This window comes from Alosa alosa, chromosome 22, assembly GCF_017589495.1.
Source record: "Alosa alosa isolate M-15738 ecotype Scorff River chromosome 22, AALO_Geno_1.1, whole genome shotgun sequence".
In the NCBI taxonomy this organism is placed as follows: Eukaryota; Metazoa; Chordata; class Actinopteri; order Clupeiformes; family Clupeidae; genus Alosa; species Alosa alosa.
Genome location: NC_063210.1, coordinates 1038772 through 1058458, shown reverse-complemented (window position 1 = coordinate 1058458; position 19687 = coordinate 1038772). Strand labels below are relative to the sequence as shown.

Here is a 19687-nt window from a genome sequence, read left to right as displayed (position 1 = left end):
TAGGTCTGTGAGTAAGGAGTCCTCTTGACTTCTTTTAAGCTGTCAGAGGTGGGAAGGTGTGATTTGTTGGGGGCAGGGCCGGATTAACTGGGCACAAATGTCTGATGGCCCCCCTTCCCCCCAGCCAACGTGAATCGGGTGGTTAGTTAATAGGCCTATCGTGAAGATTTTTCCTGCCATCTAAGGCACGAGCACATCTGTGAGGCCAAGCCTCACCAAGTAGCTGGTTTGTTTACAACTAACATTCCATTTAATTAAACTGCTTTATAGGCTATGCCGAAAAACATTTTGAATATTAGTGTCGGGTGAATTGAAATGTTCTCAAAGTAGCCTTATGGCTGAAAGCTGCTTGGGATCCCCCCCGTCAAGCAATATAACCATACAAACGCGCTTCCGGCACTCATTGTTTCAAAAGGAGTAATTTTGGCTTTGTCAGAACTGAAGAGCTGTGGACGGCACGGTAAGGTATGCCCAATGAAAATAAATTAACGCAACGCAAGACAACACAGACCCCGCTTCTCTCGCGTCAATCACTGACAGTAACCTAGAATAAATGCATGGGGAAAAACACTTCCCCATGACGGACATCGTAAAACACTGAAAGTTAATATTTTGTCACTAGCAACATACATCTGTCGTTTGTTAAATGTATTATGTTCCAAGTAGCCTATGCGTAATTCTGCTTCATAAAGTTGAACAAATACATTTGCTTATTTCACAGAAAAATATAAATAGCCAGTTAGGGTCTACAGTGCAGGGGAACTAGCCTGGCTAGCGCCACCGCTGGTGGTCTGGGAACCAAATGTTCATTTTCTCGTATTTGAAAAAAATGCTCAGATCCGTTTATTGGGTGCCACGGATGTCTATCAAATGCGTCTGTGCATCGCTCCTCATCGTCTTGCTTTCCCCCCTGTTCTGTGATTGGTTCCCTATCTCAGGCGAAAATTTGCTCCATGGTCTCCAGGCTGCCTTAGCAGCGTGAATCAAATTGCGCGCAAGGCAGCATGGGAACACCCAGGCTACAGGGGAACATACAAACAGGGGAAATTCTTTCTCTTGTAGCTGAGTAGCCTCAGGTGCGCACGTAGACATAAGGCCGAACATGCAAGTGCCAATGAATCGTGCTCTCACGACAATCACGCCGTTAAACTTAAATAGGTTAACATCACTCTAAGTTCGCCTTCAAGCAAGGAAAACGATGATTTGAAGACATCTGTTTCGTTGGAAGGGCAAGGGGTAGCAACAGGGCAACACAGAGACCGGCCCGATGGCAGGGCTGTTATGAGAGTATTAAAATATGGGATATTCTACGGGAAAACATTAAAACGGCAAGACAGCGGGGGAAAGTTAAAATACGTGATAAACACGGAAAAAGTTGGCATGCATTGTTTCGGTCCCCGTGCACAGGGATTATTTGTCATATTATTAATCACATATGATTATTTGTGAAATTGTGCAAACAGGCGCAACACATTTGAAAAGGAAGGACTGGTAGCATGCAAGCTCACGGGAAAGATTGATTTAAGAACGTTATCACAGTGTGTGGCTGTGGCGCGGGCGGAAGACAGCGACAATTGGCAGGGGAGGGTCATGTCTTTTTTTTAACAATTCTGTCGGAGGGTCATTGAACAATTTCTAGCAGGCAAGAGAGCAGTGGGCATTTGATGTCAATTCAACATCAATATGACATCAAACATTGACGTCAAAAAACAGGTCTAGAATGAAAGTTGTATTGACGTCAATGTACTGATGTCAATTTGATGTCAAGATTTTGACCTCCGCGATGTCGTTTTGATGTCATACTGTGTTGGCATTTGATGTCAATTCAACATTTATTTGACGTCAAGATGTTGATGTCGTTTTGATGCTATTCTGACATCATTCAATGTCAAGCTTTGATGTCGATTCGACATTTATTTGACATCAAGATGTCATGATGATGTCGTTTTGATGCTATTCTGATATCATTTCATGTCAAGCTTTGATGTCAATTCAACATTTATTCTACATCAAGATGTCATTTCCATGTCAAGCTTTGTTGGCATTTGATGTCAATTCTACATCTATTTGATGTCAAGATGTTGATGTCGTTTTGATATCATTTGATATCAAGCTTCAATGTCAAATAAACATAAATGCGACAAACATTGATGTCAAAATTACATCAGCATATTGACATATATTTTGATTATTTGTGCAGAATACAAGTACAAAGACAACAAAATGCAGTTTGTGTCTAACTAGAAGATCAAAAAAGCAGAAAAGTGATATACAAAGTATAGACAGGTGGTGCATAGACAGGACAAGACATAGTGCCGTGTAGACAGTAGTATACAGTTGGTTTATAGAAGGTGGTTTAGAGTAATATAAATGAAATATGTGCAGTGTATTAGTAGTTATCTTATAAGGGCAGAATAAATATGGCCAAATATGAACAATGTATGACAACATGTACAATGTAGTAACAAGTAATGGAATGTTTGAGAACATTGAGAGATACAGAGAGACAGAGAAAAGGTTTCTTTTAACAGAGTTCCTACACATTTTCTATTTCAAAATCCCATACTTTTTCCATCCTTTAATTTACAAACTTCTTGGTAGATTTTTCTGACCATTCTCGACAATGCCACTCCAAAACCAAACGTTTGTCTCAGCATCCAGGAATCGTTGAGCACCTACATTTGTGCTTTAACATTGATGGTGTGCCACTTTTTAAATCCTCCAACTTCCAAATGTGTCCCACACTTTCACAACTTTGCTCCTTTCATTGTGGCCATCTACTGTGGAGTTGCTAAACCAAATTCAATGGAAGAGTACTTAAGTGACTTTCTCCAGGAGTTGCAGCAGTTACAGCAAGATGGCATTGTTCATGGAGGCAAAGCACTTCAACTGTCTGTGAAAGCATTCATATGTGATGCTCCTGCCAGGGCATTCTTTAAGTGCATTCTTGTTACCATTCTTGTGAGTGACGCACTATCAGAGGCACCTATGACGGAAGGTCTGTTCTTGGGGCAAAGAGCCAGGTGCGGTTCCAAGGACTGAAGACTGTTTTGTTTAGGCCAGCTCTGCTGCCACACTGCCGCCACCGTACTGCTGCCACTCTGCCTCCACCGCACTGCTGCCACCTGTGGACAAGGAGGAGTGAGAGTTATACAACAAAATTAGTTATTAGTTGTAGCACTAGTATAAAACCTCTAAAATCTAATACGAGAAAATGAATGTCTAAATCCCAGACCCTATCTCAATGAGGTCTGGCGTTAGCCAGGCTAAAATGACTATTCATGGAAGAGGCATGCGTGTTGGAAGTAGTTTTCAGCTAAAGAGACACTGAAAACATGTTTTAATCTGTATACCATTAACATTGCATAACAAATAACAAAGTAAAACATTAATTTGTATAGTACCAAAACCAGACGTCTTTTGAGTGTAATCAGATTATGGCAATCATTTTTACAATCATTTACAACTTAACTCTATGTCCTCACTTGAACCCATTTGCAAGGATTGACGATGCTGAGTATAGAACGCGCTGGCAGCGACAGATAACATGTAAACGCGCCATATGTAAACGCGCCATAGCAGAGACGGGACGCACACACCATACAATCGGCCTGACATTTTGAGTGAACTTAAATGAACTACCTAGCAACAATTCCAACACCCACAAGTTAAGGATGTCTTCAGAGAGTTACACTTGATAAGCATGATGGGTCTACTTTCGGCGCATCAACAATTGAAATGGAGGGGCAGCGTGACTATTTCGGGAAAGGCTACAATCTTTGATAGGTGTCATCTCAAAAGAAAGTTCACTTTCTCCATCATCGAACTCTTGAATACAGTGATGGTACAAACCAATATCTGTAATGCAGTGGGTAAATTAACGTTACGTTAGCAGTAGTTTTTACATTTTATGCATAAAATATATGGTTTATGTAACAAACCCTTCACATTTGAGAGAGACTGAACAAAAATATGAGTTTATTGTATAGTTTTTGATGGGGAATTCAGAGAAACCCATGTTAAAAAAAAAAAAAAAAAAACGAAAAACTGATGCATTTAGTCCAAATTAACTGTGCTAAAAAAGTAAAGTGAATGGGTGTCCAACTCTTGAAATAGCATGCATCCCTTCTATGCAATCCCCGCCCCACCCCCACCTTTTTCCCACGCATAACGGTAGTGTTAGATAAATTACAATACTTACAGTATTTGAAGTAGCTGCACATTGTGCACAACCATGCTAAATAGTATAGTTTTGGCACACAGTACACAAAGACAATTCTGCCATCATACCGGAATGTAAACTATACTCGTAAACGTGCTAATTACCAACCATTTCGTTCGAAAATTCTAAGACAACAATGTTTTTTATTACTTCAAAATAACATTGTGGGTGTGTTTGTGCCTTTACCTGGTGAGTGAACTCTCTTACGAGCTTGGACGTGGCACACATTTGGAATATTCCAGAATGCAGTCAGTGTTCTTAGGGCAGCAGTCCTCACAACACACCACCTGCAAACAGAGGGAACAGAGGGAGACTAAGATTAATACGTTGCAAAACACACAAAACATGAAAAGACCATCACTGAAGCACTACTACACTCACATGCATCTTAACACATGCCTCAGAGCAAGTCAGGTACATCAAACAAGGGGCAAATAAGGGCTATGAAATGAAGAACATGTAGCCTAACACTACCCTTCACAAAGTAAAGATCCCTTTACTTGTAGGCATGATATTGAGGTGCCACCCACCCATCACACTTGCCCCATTCACATCCATTAAATGACCGGTAAATCAGTGGGTAGATAACTGATATATTACTTAATTCATACTGGACCTCTTTGCAGTTATGGCAACACTACATATATTATGTATCAACACTAGCACTACATGTATTAAGTTTAAATAATGTGACCTACCTATGTCCCATGGAAGTTCGCAAGGTAACGTTAACCGTTATTAATTTTAACGTTAACCCTTTGCAGACTGTGCCGAACATTCCATTTTTTCATACTCGATGGCCTTATGGCACAAAAAGGCTTATTGTATGATTATGCTACATGACAAAGATACAATATACCCACCACTCTAATCAGGAGAAATAGCCCTTTCAAATGGTATAAAATATAATTAATAAGTTTGAGGAGAACATACATAATTTTTAAAAAAATATCTTTAAAATTCAACCCCAAAAAACACGAAAAAATCAGTTTGTCAAGATTAATCTAATTTTTCTCCCAATTTCTATTGTAGATAGAGAAAAACATAGAGTGTATGGGAGATTCACAATTTTGTCCTCTACTCAGTGATAAAAACAGAATCAATGTGTCACCTTTTGTTCAAAAGTTATGATAAATATATTAGACCTTTGCAGGCGGCCGCGAAACATTCCGTTTTTTCATACTTGATGCCCTTGTGAGACAAAAAGGCTTATTGTGTGGCCATGCTACATGACAGAGATAAGATATACCCACCATTGTAATCAGGAGAACTAGCCCTTTAAAATGGTACATATCATAGTTAATAAGTTTGAGGGTAACACACATTGTTTTTAAACAAAACCTTCAAAATTCAACATCAAAAAACGTGAAAATATCAATTTGTCAAGATGAATCTTTCTTTTCACCTAATGTCTGTTGTAGATATAGTGTGCAAAGGATAGCCAGTGTTGTGTTCTCCTCAGTGAAAAAACAGAATCAATTTATCACCTTTGGTTCAGAAGTTATGATTAATTTACGCATAACAGTAACAAGTAGAATTTTTAAAGAGTAGAATGTTTTCATTTCCCGGTTTGGCATCTGACCTAAAAATACAGATATAATGGTCATGTAAGAAAATAAGCTGTTTTACCATCAAAACAAGCTTAATATGGGATGTCTTACTGTACTCTGAAGAGGCTAAATCAATTGTGGGGAGGACAGATAAAGGCTGAAAGACAGACTAGCTGATTGTAACTGCTTCTCCGTGTGCTTCATTCTACTATGAAAACAAGAATATAGAGACACTGGCACATGTGAAAGGGGAAATAAATAATTTTATTTAGAAAAGTCTTAAACAATGTGATTAAATAACCAGGAACAACAACTGCAGGTAAATAACATAAACATATGTTTACAAACATGCAGTAGCTATTAGAACTACAAGAATGACAAGACAACAGTATAACAAAGATCAACAAATCTTACATGGTGAACAAAACATCAATTCATACTAACATTCACACACATATATATAAACAATTAAAACGTTAGAAGAAATTCAATACATTTAACAACCATACAGCATATAATTCGATACAATATATAATTATCCATATCATTTGCCCCACACATGGGTGATACACTAGCCACATTCACACCAGATCCGTGGTGTGTGCATTATCACAGCTGTGGCATGGTTGTGTGTGTGTGTGTGTGTGTGCATCGTGTGTGTGTCCATCTAAGCCCTAGCAGGCGATGGGGTGTAAATGCTATTGGAGTTGGTGTCTCTGTCTGTGTTGGAAGGATAGGCAAAGTGTATGCTTTCTACCTGACATGGGACTTGACCAAACTCAAAATAAAGAAATTGTCAGATAAGAAATATAGAAATTGAATTACAAATCTAACCAAACTATTATCATTATATTCCCTCTCATTATTGTTATAAGCAACACTCTTATCACAACCAGAAATGTGCTTGCGCCCAGATGGATGCACACACACACACAAACATGCTTACCCAGCTGAGGATGATGGAAGATTATCTCCTCCTGTAGCACATCATTGTCTTCTTCTTCATCCAGAAGCTACCCATCCATGTCCCATGTCCATGCCATCGTGGTCCTTGGGGTCATATTTGCCATCAGCAGTCGGCTGCTTTCACCCCAGTTGCGTGCTTCTCTCCCTCCATCTAAAATAACAAATCACAGGTCTGATAGTGAATAGGTTGTTTAGTTTTATTTTACATTACTTCCACATAATCTTAATCACCACCAACCATGACTCTTTTCACTAAAAGTATTATTGTCACTGGAGGACTCCAATATTGCTTGGAGAGGTAACATTAGTCTCACGAACAGTCCCTAGATTGCTGCTGGGCTATATGTCTTGGTTCATGTCTGTTAACAACTCATTGCCGTCAAACGCATAGCCTATCTCGCGGTTGCATCCATTACAAACAAACATGCAATGTGAACGTCTGGGATTGGGGAGAGCACTAAATGCTCTACTGAATAAGCACAAAGTCAAACCTTTAAATGAAAAACACTCTAATAATAAAAAAAAAAAAACCCTAATGAAGTAAACTTGTGACCATCAAAAATCGTTTATCGCTTGTAACTCCGTGATAACAGGACGTAACAGGAAGGCATTTGGCTGAGCAACGGAGGTTAATATGCGCTAAATTTTGTCCAAATAATGTCTGTCTATCATCGTTGCACTCAGAGAAAACCAGAATGTTTAATTTGTCCTGCGTTTTTTTTTTGCTCTGGGCTGCAAACGGGATTCACTCAAAAAGTTAACCAAATATTTCTTTATTAGGGCAGGGCAGGCATATTTCTGGCTATTAAATTATTTGTAAACCAGTCTGCTAAAGTCTGTAGTGAAGTCTGTGTAGGGTTTCCATTTCTTTTTACGAGACACCCTGCTCACTTGAGCCATCTACCGGTTGTTTGGGTTGTTGCAGCGTCTCACTGGAAAAATACAAATTAAAGTTGCGTGATACCGCGCTTGGCCTGTACTAATTATTGTTTCTGCAAAGGCAGTGATGTTACATGTGGCAAAATATTTACACAGCAAAAACAGCAGAAGGACAGGGATGAAGAGTCTAGAGAAGATGGCGACAGGACAACGGATGAGGACAGTGAGGAGTAGTAGAGGCTAGTTCTTCCCTTTGTTACTCAATTGTGAGTCACAGCAGAGGGCCAGTGAATAGCTATTTCCAAAATGATTGTGGAATTCAAAAATAATTTTGAACTCCAAATTATTCCTAAACACTGAACATTTTTATCTTCCAAAAATCCGTCTAAATCACCCCCAAAAACTATAGTGATTTTGAATCTTGAAAATGTCAGATATAGACTCAGCATCTCCAGGAACCCCTAAAAACATACTAACATGGTCCATTTTGGCCAAGCGGCTCTTATAATATGATCAATATAGGTGATTATGCTAATTTATGCTAATTAGCTAAATTACACAAATTGCCCAACATATGCAAATTAGCATCCGGCAGTTTCTGCATGCTGGAAACCCATACTATATATTTCCATCATAAAACTTTGGTGTACTCAACATTTCCGGGTTCACCTTTCTGTCCACTGGACTAATATTGCATTCATACAAAAATAATAAAGAACATTCTCAGGCATGCCCGAAAGACCCTCTATCTCCAGAGAGACCCCTGTACAATACTGGCTCCGAGGTCCAAGGCTCAGTTGTTCAAAAGAAGTCTGATCGGATTTCGGCTATCGGATTGGATCAAATCTTGAAAATGGGTTGTTCAAACCAGGAGGTCAAGAGCATGCAGATTAGCTTTGGCATGTTAGCATACGCCATTTTCAAGTACTGTATGTGCATTATCGCCACCCTCTGAACTGGAGGACGACTCCCTTTTCAGGGTGTCTATTTACAGAATGTCCAATAAAAATCGACGTTGGTCCATGCGTCATTTCCAGCTTTGGAACTTGGTGCATGGTCAGAGCCGACTGGTGCTCGATCCGAGCCCCAGTGTTCGATATGGCGTTCACTATGAATTGGCCTGATTTACTAGCCTACCCTCCGCCATTAATTTGTATGAAGGGCGGGACTTAATCACACTCTCCAGTTATATATAATACCTCCATAGTTCAAACGGAAAAAATTATCCTGAAATCAGATTGGATCACATAATCTAATCTTGGTTTTGATCTCGATAAAATCTTCACTTTGTGTTGCTCAAAACCTTTGAGTTGGATTGGGATAAATTTGATCAAACAAAATAGGATTATCCTGATCCCTACAGAATGGTGGATTCAGGGTGGATTTCAGGCACAAAATGTAATAAAACATTAAAGTTGGTCAAATAATATTGCGTTTTTATCATGCATTTGCACTTGATTTATTTAAATGCTACAATAATAGGAGACAATGTATGATTGTTTGTATTTATTTATTTGTTGTTGAGGGGTCTGATTGGAAACTGACAATGGAAGGGGATGTTTGTATTGTTTTATTGTGGCATTTTGTCTCTTTAGATAAAAGAATCAAAGCTACCCCATGCCACCTATCCTAACTGTTGTTCCTTACCTAGCCACTAGGCTAGATTGTGATATGTAGTTCCGAACCACAGGTAATCCGGATTTCATAATCCTGAAAAGGTTGTATCTGGATCAGTTTGATCCAATCCCAAATTGCTTTAAAAAACCGGCATGATAGTAAAATGGATTACCTGATCCTGGATTGTAAAACATGGGATTTCCAAATCCGGATCGTTCTGATCCAGATTCAACTTTTTGAACAACTGGGCCCAGGGAATAACCACAAAAGGTGACGACATTGTCAAAGGAGGGGCTGGGAAGCTGCACTTAGTGCTTTAAGGGGCTGTATCCACCAACTGCGTTTTGTTGTGCCGATCTAACCCAAAAGTCTTAGCTGCTAACCTCCTCTCGACCAGGTTTGGTTGGCAGCATAAGACACCATGGTGATACAACGACGCTAAAACAGAGCCACTTCACACCCTGGCTTTGAGCGCAACATACGTACCTCGCTAACCCACTAATTGAGCTTCGTAGTATACCCCACAGATCAATGAGGCCTGCAGGCCATAAATAGCAAATTTGTAATATTCAAAATAAGTTGATACAAAGTTATATCGCATCAGATTATGATGCATGTATGATTATGGATTTATAATAAACTATAATGCAGCGGTCATTGTTGACCAGGAACAGAACATTAGTAAACATGAAATGAAAACAACACAACAGGAGGGTTAAGTTGGTGGGAAGTTATTACGTTGGTGTTACAGACATTAGACACAATGTCATCTGCAGGGTGACTTCAGGATGAAATCAGAATTCATCTTATACATTTTTCTTCATAAGTAGTTTGTCTTTATGTTTGTTATTATGTGTCCTCATGTTTACAATCAAAATAATGGTTGGGTAAATTAATCTAAGTTGTGTTACATGTTCTTCCATATGTGAAATCTCGATCTGTTCCTGTATTGTCCCTAAGTATATCTGTGAGTGACTATGTGATGAGAGAGGACGAATATAGTTTTGCAGTGTTTCGCTGTCCTGCATGGATGTATCCCTATGTCAGTAGCTATCTGCTCTGGATTGCCAGGTTGGCACTAATCAGTGTTTAATTCAGTATGGTAAACTATTTCCTTGTCTAGTTAGAGTGGATTTTTATGTGAAGTCATGTGGTCTCTCCCTTGATATGCATCATTATAAAACTCTGTTCCTGTTTTTCCCTACCATTGCCCAACATGAATCTGCAGTATCAAAATAACCATCACTAAGATGCATATAGAATTGTCAGGAACGGTGAGGCCAAGTAAAGACTGTGGACCCAAAAGCAGACTCTGAGGCAGAGGGTAGATTATGTAGTTTTAATGCAGACAAACACAAAATTGGTAGACAGGCAGTACCACTTGGTAGGCAACGGAAAAGACAAAAGGCAACTAAAACAAATGTCAAAAACCACGGCAGATGTACAGGCAGAGAGGTCGGTAACAATGAGCAAATAGTCAGGTTCACTTTATATTTTTGAGGGACTTTTTTGGGGTTTTGCTAAACTATACATTTTTGGAAAGGTTATTGTATAAGGAGTCAGAAAATCAATGTTTCCATTTGCTCAGATGTCTATATGGCGGCCATATTGAAGTTTAAAAAATGGGCGCCGTCAAATTTAATATTGTAATATCTCGACTTCTGAGTAAGCTGGAATGAATTTGAACTGCTAAACCCACATTTCCAGGGTCAGGGAATCCAACAGATGCAAAGATGCATATCCATAGATGCATAAGTGGGTCAAAAATGACCTGGTGTGGTTGTTTTCTTGCAATATCATTGTACTGAAAAGTTGTTCGTATTTCATATTCCATGTTCCTCAAAAAACATTTTTTTTTATTACCCCATTGAAATACATCCACAATATAGGTAAAAGAACTACACATCACAAGCAGTTGGTCAGATAACTCAGAGTTCCTTTTATTGAAGAGTTTAAAATTAGCTTATGTAAAGCGTGGATGTTCTGGAACTATCGAAATGCATATTTGGACCACAGTATGTTTAAGCAACCTTTTTAATTAAGACAGTTTTTATACAGTACGTCATCATAATCATCATCGCTTTCATACATAATGGCTTGGCAATCATCATTGTTCTGGCACTGGCTGCTGCACTGACACATGTCAGTACAGGCTTCCAGAAGAGCAGTCAGATTTACACTTGCATTAAACCAACTTAAGGATGGCCTTTGGGGCTGGGAGGACCTCTGTGGTCACTGGTTTGAGCATGCCATCCGAGTGTTTGAAGTATCCGTTTTGCAAAGGATCCAGCTGTGGATCCTGCAGAGCAATGGCTGCCTGTACCCATAGTCTTAGGATACAAGGAAGTTTATTGTCACATGCATATAGTTACTGGATGTAAGAAATGCAGTGAAATTATGTCTGTTGTCAGCCTATTTGTGCATTTATGGGGGCACCAACAAGGAGCACCCAAGAGCAACAGGGGCAAGGAAAAACTCCCTTACCAAGGAAGAAACCTTGGGCAGATACACAGCTCAAGGGGCTAACCCAACTGCCAGGGGTCTTGGTGTGTGTGTTGGGGGGATGACAGGGGAGATGGGATAGTGTGCTGTGTATGTGGGGACAGGACAGTGTGCAATATGTGTGTTGGAGAAGCTTCCTCATGAGACAATGTGCTGTGTATGTAGGGGAGAGGAGGGGGGGCAGTATACTGCAAGTATGGTGAAGGGACTTACTATTGCAGAAAATAATACAAATAAAAAGTTCTATGGAGATGTGCAAAAGTTGGAGAAAGTCAGATGTGTGTGTGTGTGTGTTTTGATGTGTGATGAAATAAGAAAATAAATAAAAGGTCTGTACCATAGGGAGAGGGATGTAAAAGTGCTAAAAGTCATGTAGGTGTGTGTGTGTGGGGGGGGGGGGGGTGGGTCATGAGTGCTGAGGAGTGAATGAGTGCAAAGTCAGTAAAGTGTGAGTTCAGAGTTGGGAAATGTTTGAGAGTGCTGAGGAGTGAATGTGTGCAAAGTCAGTAGAGTGTGAGTTCAGAGTTAGGATGGCCTGGGGATAAAAACTTCTCCTGAGTCTCAGTTCTGGCTTTGTGACTACATAGGCGTCTTCTTGATTTCAGCGGTAGGAATAATCCATTGTTAGGATGAGAAGAGTCCTTCAGAATCTTTTGGGCTCTTAGGAGTACTCTTCTGAAATAGATATCTTGTAGAGCAGAGAGTTGAGTTCTTATAGTACGTTCAGCTGAGTGCACTACTCTCTGCAGAGTACTACAATCTCTAACTGTGGAGTTCCCATACCAGGTGATGATGCTACCAGTTAGAACCGCTTTCTATGCCTTCTGTAATCCACTACCATTTCTTTGGTTTTATTGACATTCAGTGTCAAGCTGTTAGATTGACACCACTGTGTCACCTCATCAACCTGATTGTTTGGACATGGACTCTCAAGATGTGCTGCTTCAGAGCTCCACACTGCTTATCTAATAAAATCTAACTAAGATTATTAATCTTATATCAAGATAAAAAAAACTAGCTTGTATTGTTTTTAGTATAAAGAGACTTACCTAGTGCTTTCTCGTGAAATCATTTGACTTAATTTAAGAACATTTGGATTTATTTTAAGACATCTCATCCTGAAAACAAGCGATGAGCAAATTTGTCCTAAACACAAGCAAATTTGTCTGCCAGTGCGTTAAGTAAATTTGTCTTGATAAGACTCCTTAAAATAAGTCAAAGTCTTCTTAAATTAAGTTAAAATGATCTTTCGAGAGAGCGCTAGGTACCAAAAACAATACCAAATAGATGTTTTGATCGTATTATAAGATTAATAACAGTTGGTTAGATTTCAATTTTTGTGTGGAGTGTTGGAGGGAGCTCGTCACTTTCTGCCCCATGTTTGCAGAAGAGATGCCATCGCAGTTGAGGGATTGCCTTGAAGTCAGGGCAGGAGTCACCATAGACATTAATATTCAGACATAGAAAAAGAAAGAAAAAAAAAAAAAAAAACGCTATAGGCTACTACAGGAAACCAACAAGCTTCACCATCTGCAATGTAATCAAACGTAAATAACGCACAAATGACCTATTGCATCACAAAAGCTACTGGTAGGCCTACAATTCTCGCAAAACTTGTTAGAAAGGTATAGCACAGTCTAAGGGAACTTCGAAGCATTTTCCATATTGTAGCCTATTTTCTCGCAATAATGAGCGAAAGTGAAACATAGTGCCCTTTTATTTTAATTGAGGAATTTGTGCGTGCCTGTGTCATTCATTTCTTTCACATGTCTTACAACATAAATAATGCATTCGTATGCTAGTAATGTCAGAAATAACCCTGTTTATAAGCCTCTTAGAAATGTTGTTGCATCTTGCATGTTACATTAAGATACGCACTCAATCACGCATCCATACAGGCAAAACGTATAGGACTCAAATGTGGCGACAGCACACAAGTTGATAAAATGTTTACAGTGCACTGGCGGTGATAGCCTGTTAATGCGAATTGCGGACAATAACCAAAGAAAGGAATTTGTACCTCCATTCATCAAATAAGGCTGTAGTAGTGTTTCTACAAGGGCGACGGATCAAATTGAGTTTTGAACAAGTTTTGAGTCTGATACTGGTCTATTGGGACATGATTATGGAGTGTGTTTCAACCGTGGGTAAATGCCTCTGAACTCAATTGGATAGACCTAACCAATCAGAGCAACGACATAGCTTACCGTGAGCTGTAGGAAGAACACCTGAACCATCCTTCTTCTCCACAAATGCCTTAAAGTTGCTTGAAGCGATCTGTTGTGGGTTCATATCCATGTGTTACAGCCGTGGCCTACTGGTTAGCGCTTCGGACTTGTAACCGGAGGGTTGCCGGTTTGAACCCCGACCAGTAGGAACGGCTGAAGTGCCCTTGAGCAAGGCACCTAACACCTTACTCACTGCGCCGGGATTAGTGTGTGCTTCACTCCACTGTGTCCTGAGTGTGTTTCACCAGAGCCCGTCTACGGAGAGCCTGGCCACTCCGTATTAAGTCCCATTGTACCGAATTTTGGTTGCAGTTCCACCAGAGTTCCACTGGGGGCGATCGCCATGAGTGCAGAATGAATGGGAGTCAATGGAGCTAGACTGCTAAATTTGTCTCTTTCACCTGATTGTCGTTGACATCTCAGATTTGATTGTAGTTTGTATAACTTCAACATGGGTTATAGGTCAAAAGTTGAATGAACGAGTACTTATGTCCTTTTGATTTCTTACAGGTTGGGTTGTTGTCGCCCATAACACGCTAGCATTGTGCTAATGAATGACTACCTTCTGGATCCAAATCAGTCTGGGTTCAAAAGCGGCCACTCTACCGAAACGGCTCTGCTGTCTGTAACAGAAGCCTTAAAAGAAGCCAGGGCGACCGCTCGGTCATCAGTACTCATTCTGCTTGACTTATCGGCTGCCTTTGACACGGTTAATCACCGTATCCTTCTCTCTATACTCGCTGACATCGGAATCTCCGGTTCTGCTCTCTCCTGGTTTGAATCCTACCTCACAGGACGCTCGTTTAACGTATCATGGCTTGGTCAGCTATCCGCACCTCACCATCTCACCACAGGGGTCCCCAGGGCTCAGTGCTGGGCCCCTCCTCTTTGCTATCTACACCACCTCCTTGGGACAGATTATCCGTTCGCACGGCTTCTCATACCACTGCTATGCAGACGACACACAGCTCTATCTGTCCTTTCCACCTGACGACCCCCTGGTTTCAGCACGGATCTCAGATTGCCTTTCAGACATAGCTACATGGATGAAGGCATACACCACGACATCAACATCAAATTTGACTCCCTGTCTGTTTCACCGACCAGGACTGCAAGAAATCTAGGAGTTGTTCTCGACAACCAACTAAACTTCTCAGATCATGTTGCCTCAGTCGCCCGGTCATGCCGTTTCGCACTCTACAACATACGGAAAATCAGGACTTACTTGACTCAAGATGCTACCCAACTTCTGGTTCAGGCAATAGTCATCTCACGACTCGACTACTGCAATGCCCTCCTGACAGGTCTCCCAGCCTGCGCAGTGAAACCACTTCAGATGATCCAGAACGCGGCGGCGCGCCTGGTCTACAACCAACCCAGAAGGGCACATGTTACCCGCTGCTCATCCAGCTACACTGGCTACCTATGGCGGCCGCATCAAATTCAAGTCTCTAACGCTTGCCTACAAAGTAGTCTCGGTTCTGCTCCCACCTACTTGAATGCCCTCATACAGACTTACACTACCTCCAGACCGCAAGCGCTCCTCTGATCTAACGACGCCTAGCTCTACCACCGTGCGCTCAAGCCAATCCAAACTTTTCTCATCTGTTGTTCCTCGTTGGTGGAACACACTGCCAGTTCCTACAAGGGCAGGGACATCCTTTTCCACTTTCAAAAAACTCCTGAAGACCCAGCTCTTTAGAGAACATCTACTCTCATAGCAACACTTACAACAAGTCTTACTGATCCTAGCACTCACCAGCCGTTTTAAACTGACAAGTAACTGCTAAAACAGCACTCACCGACGACTTATTCTTACTGTACTCTAATGTTTTTTTGAAACTGTCCTAAAATTGTGAGAATTGTTCTAAAACTTACTGTTTACCATGTTGTTAGTCGCTTTGGTTAAAAATGTAATGTAATGTAATGTAAATGTAAATGAATGACGTCATTGACACGTTTGAAAGGCTTTTTAGAACAATTAAGTGACTTTAAAAAATATAATACTCAACCAAGTGTATTTTATTTGCCTCCCCTTTCGAATACAATATTCAAATTACTTGAAAAAAAAATTATATCCCGAGAAAAGTGGATTTTGAGGGGTACAGCTCCATAGACCTCCATGCATTCTGCACTCGTGGACGAGCGCCCTCATGTGGAACCACAGTAGGAACTGCAACCAGTTCAGAAACCGGAAGTTTTCCCGAGAGTGGCAGTTCTCCCCTTGTTAGACATTCTCTGGTTTCACTAATTCACGAATTGGGATAAACGCAGAGACCAAATTTCCCTCACAGGATCAAAAGAGTATACTTTATATATACTTTACACTGTAAAACCGAACAGTACAAGTAAAACAATGTTTTTGATTTGTAAACACTCAAAAATGAAAAAAAGTTAATAGTACTCTAATCGTCTGTGTTACTTGAACAAATTTGAACTTTTAAGTTGACAGCACTCATCCGCTTTAAGTCATTTGAAAAAATAGAAAGCGTGGGAAACTTCCCCACGCAAATTGTAGCAAATTTGTAGGCGGATCTTCTGCCATACGTGGACCTTGTGTACAGCACCAACTAGCCAACACCGAGTGACAAGCGACGCCGGCAACGGTCGACCACCAGATGACAAGAGACGAGAACAAGATCAGTGAAAATAGAAAACGAGAGAGGAGACGACGAGAAGAGAGAAAAACCGCAATTAAACGTAAGTGGAAAAGTGAGGTGCATGATGACCCTAAAGCACGTCCTTTATCATATTGTTTAAAAACCCGAATGTTTGAAAATATTGTCTTAGGCTACATGACGTAACTTTATCCAGTTAGAACTAGCTAGCACTAGCAGCTAAGAATTTGGCTGCTGTATGCCAGCACTTGCTGGATCAGCCAGCGATCTAACTCAATTTGCCAATGTGAGTACTAAAAATATGAACTAATTAACCCCCGTTAGCACTATTTAACACAATAGCTTGGAAGTGCAAGCTTTGTGGTGCACTGCTTGATAACAGGGCACAGGTCCTGCAACATTATCGTTTACAGCATGTTAGCAATGTTTCCTCCATTAACGTTAGTCCACTGTCATGTTACCGACTGTCTGCACATTTAAGTCAGTAGCCTAAATTCATTTGACACGGTCACACACAGTTCATGCTCAGTCAGAATGTGTATTATTCGCATGTCAGCTGTGTAGGTGAAAACAACCATTTAATGTGCAAACTGTTCTCGCCCATTTAAGGATGCATTTAAAGTGGCATTTAAACCGACATCATGAGATGGTGGATTGTCCTAATAGAGATTGGCAGTATGTTCAAATGTGTATTCGTCCTTCAATTCACAGATTCAGAAGTTGATGCAAACAACATTGGCATTGAGAAGGAAGAAGATCATATCAGACGTCCTTCCCCGCAGACATAGCCTATTGGTTCGGTGGTGGCCTGCAATCATGTTGGAATCCCAGGTAAGCATTTCTTTTGTACAAATACTTGGAATAGATTCATTTCATGTGTGGTTCTGACCAAATGTGTTAAATCTTTACACTTACCCCCCTATTTTGAGTTTTTGCTCGAAATTGCACACCGCCTACTAACAATGGCCCTGTTTCCACATACTTTGACTTATATTCAAGTGCTTGACCCCCTTTGAAAGCAGAGGTCTTGTAGATTACAACTCCTCCATGGACTTAAGATAAAAAGAATGCTTTGGTTTCAGAAGCTGTACTATCAAAGAAAGGTAATCCTATTGAATTGCATTTTGTAGTTATTAACTGGCTTGACTCCATGTTTTCTCATGCAGGGATCCTCAGATGTAAATATCAGACGTGCTGTGGCGCTCCGTGGCCTTCCTTTCTACCTCCACGAGGATGATGCCACTTTTCTAAAGACATGGGATGTAAGTAAGTATGTTTTCTATTGACATGACAGTTAAAGCATAACTGTGGCATTAAGCGACCCATGGCCTGTTGTTTCGAGGTCAACGCATGCTATTAGAATGAAAAACAATGAGAAAATTAAATGGGTGGTTCAGGATTTTGGACATAGGACCTAATTTCCAAGTTAGCAAGTGTGATATTTATCAGTGGAGACTGTTTTTAACACGTTTCATCCAGTCCTCGTCTATTCAGGCGTTATATTTATTTGCCTCGGTGTACTATAAAGTGGGTAAGACTGTTTTTAGTGGCAGGCTTACACATACTGTTGACTCGCGCCAGCCTAGCACCTGCGAACTCTGCAACTAGAAGGACTGGATGAAACGTGTTGAAAACGGTCTCCAACTTGTGTTTTTATCTTGGATCTTGGCACAAGGGATCATAACACCTAATCCTGTGTATTAATGTAATATCACACTTGGTAACTTGGAAATGAGGTCCTATGTCCAAAATCCTGAACCACCCCTTTAAACTAACCTAACAAGGCATTTGAACTGAACTGAAACTAAAGCCAAATTCCCTGGTAGGTTATCAATAGCTGCTGGGCCACTACTCAGTCTATGTTTTTTTAATCAGTTTAAATTTTTTAAATTCTTTTAATTTTATTCTTACGAACAGCCGTGACCTCGAACAACAGGGCTATGTGACGAATAACGCTGGAGTTACATTTCAAGCTTTTGTTTTTCTGTTTGTTTTTCAATGAAGAAACTCCAGGGAAGTTACTTAGTATTATTTCAAGTAATTATTTCAATAATGCAACTGCCCTGGAAAAGTTTGAAGATAAAATGTTAAACTTAATATGACATGGTATCACTTGACATGTAATGCCTATTAGATATTCAATTAACACACAATTGTTCTTTGTTCATTTCTTCAGGTCTCTCAATCGGAGTTCCCAGATATTGAGGACCTTACTGTTGAACTCATTCTGATCAGCACGAACAGTGCAAATGCATCCCTCTGCCCAAAGAAGACTCCTGTTGTTTTGGATTGAAATGATTGTTGAATTTCCTAGCATTGGTCAGGCATTTGTCATAAAGTATCTATCTATCTATCTATCAATCTATCTATCTAGTCTTTATGCCCTTGATCTAAACTGTGTTTATTTGAATTTAGCCTCCACTACAGCCCTGTTCTGAACTCCAACCTGTATTTGTTTCCATGGTTTACATGAAAATAAAAGATTAAGAAGAATTTCACTGGCCTTTGTCAACCTTTTTAATAATTTTCTTTCAAGTCCTTAGTTGAAACTAATCAAAATGGACAAGTTTGTTCAACTTTCTGGAAATTAAAACTGAAGTTTTAAATTTAATTTAAAGAATTGGTTGAAGCAAAATGAAATATTTCAGGCTGACATCAATAAATCCAATTAAGCTATCTAAGCTTAATTTTATTAATTACCGTGAACTCATGTAGTTGATGTTTCTTTAACTTAAAAAAACCTTGTTGAACACACTCAAAATTTGCTAGTGAAGACTACTTAAAGGTAAGTTTCTTTGACTTAGCAAAACCGAGTTACTATTACTTAATTTTTTTTGTGTAATCGGTTTCACCAATTTTTTTGAGTTCAATTAACTTGTCGGGTTTTACAGTGTATATACTGGGCAACACAGGTGTTCTCCATGCCATGATCACATTCTCAAGGGAAGGCCAAAATTCTCTACACTCACACGAAACAGTTCCAGTACACTTCCAGTGACCAGTTTATGGTTTCCATCTATATGCCTATGGAAATAAAATTTGATAATTATTTTTTTACCATGTGATAGAGATCCTAACCGTTTGTTTAATGTAGTACTTTTTTTA

The 19687-nt window shown here is 40.0% G+C and overlaps 1 long non-coding RNA gene across 2 annotated transcripts; it reads left to right on the top strand.

Moving 5' to 3' along the window:
* The first annotated feature begins 16207 nt into the window (after nucleotides 1–16207).
* LOC125287085 lies at nucleotides 16208–19080 on the top strand. Of its 2 annotated transcripts, XR_007192314.1 has the most exons (4): nucleotides 16208–16664; nucleotides 17294–17413; nucleotides 17749–17848; nucleotides 18759–19080. It is a non-coding gene; the product is annotated as an uncharacterized LOC125287085 (long non-coding RNA). The 2 variants fall into 2 exon arrangements; XR_007192313.1 differs by having other exon boundaries at nucleotides 16208–17413.
* The last annotated feature ends 607 nt before the right edge of the window (nucleotides 19081–19687 follow it).